Source organism: Urocitellus parryii, chromosome 7, assembly GCF_045843805.1.
Source record: "Urocitellus parryii isolate mUroPar1 chromosome 7, mUroPar1.hap1, whole genome shotgun sequence".
Taxonomy (NCBI): domain Eukaryota; kingdom Metazoa; phylum Chordata; class Mammalia; order Rodentia; family Sciuridae; genus Urocitellus; species Urocitellus parryii.
Window position 1 is genome coordinate 121865812 of NC_135537.1, and position 5617 is coordinate 121871428.

The following is a 5617-nucleotide window of genomic DNA, read 5'->3' on the forward strand; positions in this document are numbered from 1 at the left end:
ACTAAGCATTTTCTCTCTTTGTCTCAAGTCAGCCCTTCCCCCTCTGCTCTTCTCTGTTCAGTGCCCCCAGATCACAGAACATCTCCCTCTATTGGTCTGGTCACTGTTAAAATCAGATAACCATTTCTGGGCAGGGGCGTGGGGGGCCGGAAATTCCCTAGAGAGATAAGGGGCTTGGGCCTGGGCTTCCAGATTTGGCCTGGGGCCTGGCTGGGGCTATTCTGGGGCCTGGGAGAGAAGCTGCTCATCTGGGCCTGGCTCAACTGTGGCCTCTGGGACTCCCTGGGGCTGTGTGGGAAGGGCGGCCCACTCTCTGTGAGAGAAGGAATTCTCCCAGGCCCACCAGGCTTTGCCTGGCTTGTTGGACTTTTGACTATTTCTCTACCAGAGCTCCTTGCCCTCCGTGGAGGACCAGTTAAGCATTGGTAATTAAGTTAAGCATCACAACCACAATCCTAACCAAACTAGCTTATTTCAAATTTTCTGCCTCAGACAATCTGCTCAGGGAGGCTCCATTTGGCCAGTAGACATGACCCCAACCTTGGCTCTAAACCAGGTTTTGGGATTGGTACACAGAGAAGCAAAGTCTGCAAGTTCAGACCCTGGGCTCTGCTCTTTCACTCCTCTTTCTCAACACCACCAGATGTCCTATCTTTCCTTCCAAGGTCAGAGCAGTTTCCATTTTCGAAACTCTGAAATCTGAAATCTTTTTAGAATTCATACAAATTCTGCACTTGCTTTAGACATCACTTATACATTTGAGTTAAATTGTTTTTTATACTTACAAAACATGCCATATGTTTTTTTTTTTTTTTTTTTTTTTTTTGTGGCAGGGTGGGTACTGTGGATTGAACTCAGGGGCATTCAACTATTTAGCCACATCCCCAGCCCTATTTTTTTTTAATTTTGTTTAGAGACAGAGTCTCACAGTGTTGCTTAGTGCCTCGCTTTTGCTGAGGCTGGCTTTGAACTCAGATCCTCCTATCTCAACTTCCCAAACCCAGGGTGCCCAGCAGATGCCATATGTTTTTAAAAGGCAATGATAAGAATTTCAAATAGAACAAAGAATACACATTAAAAAGGAAGCTACCCTTCCATCCCTCATTCTGCTCTCCAGAGGACAATGTTCTTTTGTGTGTGTGTGTGTAAGACAGAGCTCTATTTTTTTTTGTTTGTTTGTTTTGTTAAAAATCCACCAAAAATAGGCCAGGCCTGTGGCACATGCCTGTAACCCCAGCGGCTCTGGAGGCTGAGACAGGAGGATCCTGAGTTCAAAACCAGCCTCAGCAAAAACGAGGCACTAAGCCTCTCAGCCTCTCAGTGAGTCCCTGTCTGTAAATAAAATACAAAATAGGGCTGGGGATGTGGCTCAGTGGGAGAGTATAATGGCTGCTTGGATGAAGCTATATGCCCAGCACCAGGAGAGATTTTCTTTGCATGAAGAATGGACTGACGAAAGCTTCTTTAGATATGAGTCCAGTGGCATTGAGATTGAGGAAGTTCTGCTTCTCTGCTTGATTCATTTCCCCTTAAAAACAGGTATTCTTCCTTGTATAGTTGTCATCGTCGTTGTTGTTTTAAGTTTTCATCTTTAATGAAATGACTTTGGAAATAACATACATTTCTATAACACCAACAAGGAGTCACAGTAAGAGAGACAGAATTACAGCCACAATTACTATGAATGCCAATATTTCAAGCAGTGATTTCTGTTACTTGGCAAACAAGATCAAGAAAGTAACCATCCAACAAAAGAGATCCATAGCTTCAGACAAGGAAAATCCCAGGAGAGCATATGAGAACACTGCTGCTTCAGTGAAGGTTTCTGGCATAACCAGAAGGCGGGCAAGGACTGTTCCAATACCAGCACCAGAAACAGCCACTCCTACTGTTGCAGCATTTTCACCAATAAATTTAGCAGTGGTATCAATGTCTCTGCTAATTGCGTTGGTCTGAAACTCACTTTGGATTAGCTGTCATTCACCATTCTGGGCCCCATTAAAAACTGTAGAGCCCCCAAACCAAACCAAACCAAACTGTAGAGCCCTCTCCAGGTCTGGGCAGGAGAACATTAGACTCTTCTGGGCAGCAGGGCCAGAGGATATGGGTGATAGGTGACATGGGTTCCTCTCCCACTTCCTCTCTTCTCAGGAGGTGGTGGCAGAGGTCCAAGGAGTAGAGCGCTTTTTTTTTTTTTCCTTTTTTTAATAGAACATTAGAGTCTCCAGATGTAACTCAGTAGTGAAGCACTGACTTATATGTGAGGCCCTGAGTTTGATAAAAAAAAATTTAGAACATTTTCATCACCCTAAAAAGAAGCCCTATTTCCCCTCAAATTTCCTTGCTGTAGGTAACCACAAATCTATTTTCTGTTTCTATAGGTTTCATACAAATGAAGTCATGCAATATGTAATCTTCTTTGACTGATTTCTTTCATTTAGCTATTTAACCTAGTTCTTAAATTTTTTTCCAATGTAGCATGTATTAGTACTTTGTTCCTATTTTTATTTTGTTTTTTTTGTTTTTTCTTTTTTCCTGGTGCTGGGAATTGAACCCAGGGGTGCTCTATTGAGCCACATCCCCAACCCCTTTTACTTTTTATTTGAGATAAGGGCTCACTAAATTGCCCAGGTGGTCCTTGAACTTGGGATCCTCCTGCCTCAGCCTTCCAAGTGGGCCTGCATCACCACATCCAGCCTACTTTATGTTTTATAATGGAGTAATAGTCCGTTGTGTGGATATACCAAATGCTATGCATATATTCCTTAATTGGTGGACATTTGGGTTATTTCCATTTGATTATTGAAATAATACTGTTTTAACATTTATGTACAAGTGTTGGTGTGGACATGTGTTTTTATTTATTTTTTTTTCTCTCTCTTTTTTTTTCCAGTAGTGGAGATTAAACCTGGAGAGCTGTACCACTTAGATACATTTCCAGCCCTTTTTATTTATTTTGATACAGGTTCTCACTAAGTTGCTGAGGCTTGCCTCAAACTTGCCATCTTCCTGCCTCAGCCTCCTGAGTCATTGGCATTATAGGCGTGTACCACCATCTCTAGCTTCTGTTTTTTGAATACATTCTCAGGCATGGAATTGCTGTGTCAGACAGTAATTCTATGTTTAATCTTCTGGGGAACAGCCAGTTTTCCAAAGTAGCCACACCATTTTACAATCCACCTCCTAGTGAATTTGAAGTGGAATCTCATTGTGCTTTTTTTTTTTTTTTTTTTTTTTTGGTGGTGGTGGTACTGGGGATTGAACCTAGGGGCACTGTACCACTGAGCCACATCCCCAAAACATTTTTATTTTGATACAGGGTCTTGCTAAGTTAGCCAGTTATGGCCTCATACTTGTGAACCTTCTGCCTCAACTTTAGGAGTACCTTGGATTACAGGTATAATGCTTGGCTTCATTGTGCTTTATTTTATTTATTTTTATGTGGTGCTGAGGATTGAACCCAGTTTCTCACATATGCAAGGCAAGTGCTCTACCACTAAGCTATAACCCCAGCCCTTCATTGCACTTTTGATTTGCATTTTGTCAATGGTTTTGTAAGCTGAATTTGAAATCACAGTCATCTGTCCAATTTTCATTCTCACCCATATGAAGACACCCATATGAAGTCTCTGCTCACTCTTCATTCCCCCGACAACTGCACAGTGATGCCCTCTTCACTGTCATTATGGCTAGTACCCTATCATTTAAGGCTTCTTGAGTACAATTGTGCTCTGGACACTGTGTGGGTGCTGTGGATACAGCAAAAAAGCAAGATTTCAATTCTTAGATGATGGGTAAGGATGTGGTCCTAGATTCCAATCCTAACTTTCTCACCTTCCAGCCATGACCTTGTGTGAAGTACCTGACCTTGCCCATCTCCAGTTTGTCTATGAAATAAGGTTGTGCTGGATGCAGTAGTACATGTCTGGAATCCTAGCTGTTCAGAAGACTGAGGCAGGAGGATTGCAGGTTTCAGGCCACCTGAGTATTTTATTATGTTTGGTACTGGGGGTTGAACCAAGGGATGCTTTACTGCTGAACTATACTCCCAGTCCTTTTTATTGTTTTTATTGTGATATAGAGTCTCATTAAGTTGCTTAGGACTAAATTTCTGTGGCCAATCTCAAACTTGGGATCCTCCTGCCTCAGCCTCCTGAGTCACTGGGAATATAAGTGTGCACCACTGTGCCTGGCCCGCCTGAGAAATTTAGTGAGACACTGTCTCAATGAGATATTAAAAAGGGCTGGGGCCGGGTGTGGTGGTGCACACCTGTGATCTCACAGACTTGGGAGGCTGAGGCAGGAGGATCGCCAAGTACAAGGCCAGTTTGAGCAATTCAGTGGATTCATACTCAAAAAAATAAAAAGGATTGGGGATGGTAAAATGCCCCCCAGGTTCAATCCCCAGTACCACAAAATAAAAACAGGGGCACTCAACCACTGAGCCACATCCCCAGCCCCATTTTGTATTTTATTTAGAGACAGGGTATCAAAGAAATGAATTCATGATCCTCCTGCCTCAGGTTCCCGAGCCACAGGGAAATCAGGTGTGTGCCTCCAGGTGGATTCTGAGCCAGTGGGATTACAGGTGTGTGCCTCCAGGTGGATTCTGAGCCACTGGGATTACAGGGGTATGCCTCTGGGTGGATTGCGGGTGTGCGCTCAGGGCCTTTTTAAATTAGTTTTTTAAGTTGTTGATGGACCTTTATTTTATTTGCTTATTTAGATGGGGTGGGAATCGAACTCAGTGCCATACACGTACGAGGCAAGCACTCTACCCTTGCCCCTACCGTGCTCCTTTGTAACGGAGCTCTTCAATCGCTGGGAGGAGAACCGTATAGTAGAGTGGGGGGCGGGTCTAGAGTGAAGGAGGGAGACCCGTTTGGAGGTGGCTGTAGTCTCACAGCGGAGAGAAGATAGTGATTTGAATTAGACAGAAGGACACATTTTCGAGATAAAGCCAGGGCAAAGAGTTGAGAGTGAGGGAGAGGAAAGAGTCCCAGGGCTCCTGGGATGGTGACTGTGTCCTTGAGCCCCAGAATTGAGCCCAGAGCAGAGCAGAGCAGGGCAATGAATGTGGGTCCTACATGTTGGCCTCTCTGTCTCCACCTGCTGGCTGGTGCTAAAAGTGCCCTTAAGAGGGAGAAACTCAGAATCTGTAGGGTCCTAAGGCTGGAGGAAAGTCCCCAGATGGTGAGAAAGTTCCCCTACACTGTTGGCACAATAAGTGAGGCCGCATTCCCGGGGACGTCTATGGGGCTGGGAGTCTCCCCTCCCTGGAGCAGGTCACAGGAGCTTTCTCTCCCCTGTTGATGTATCCTCTAGGACTCAGTTATGAGCCACATGTCTGCAGGAAGGCACGTGGAGGGGGGGGAAAGGGCAGAAGGTAGATGTCGGTGTAGTGGGGCTACAGTCCCTTTCTCCAGAACAACTTCCACCCAAGGCAAGGCCCCAGCACCCAAGGGCTGCCTTGGATTCTCCTCCCCCTCACACCTGGGGCTTCGGAACGAGACAGACAGCGGCGGCGGGGGAGGGGAGGGACCGTGGGGGGCGGGGCGAGTCTCCATAGAGCAGGGTGTGGCCAGTGGTCCAGATGGTCAGTCTGTGCTGGCCAGCC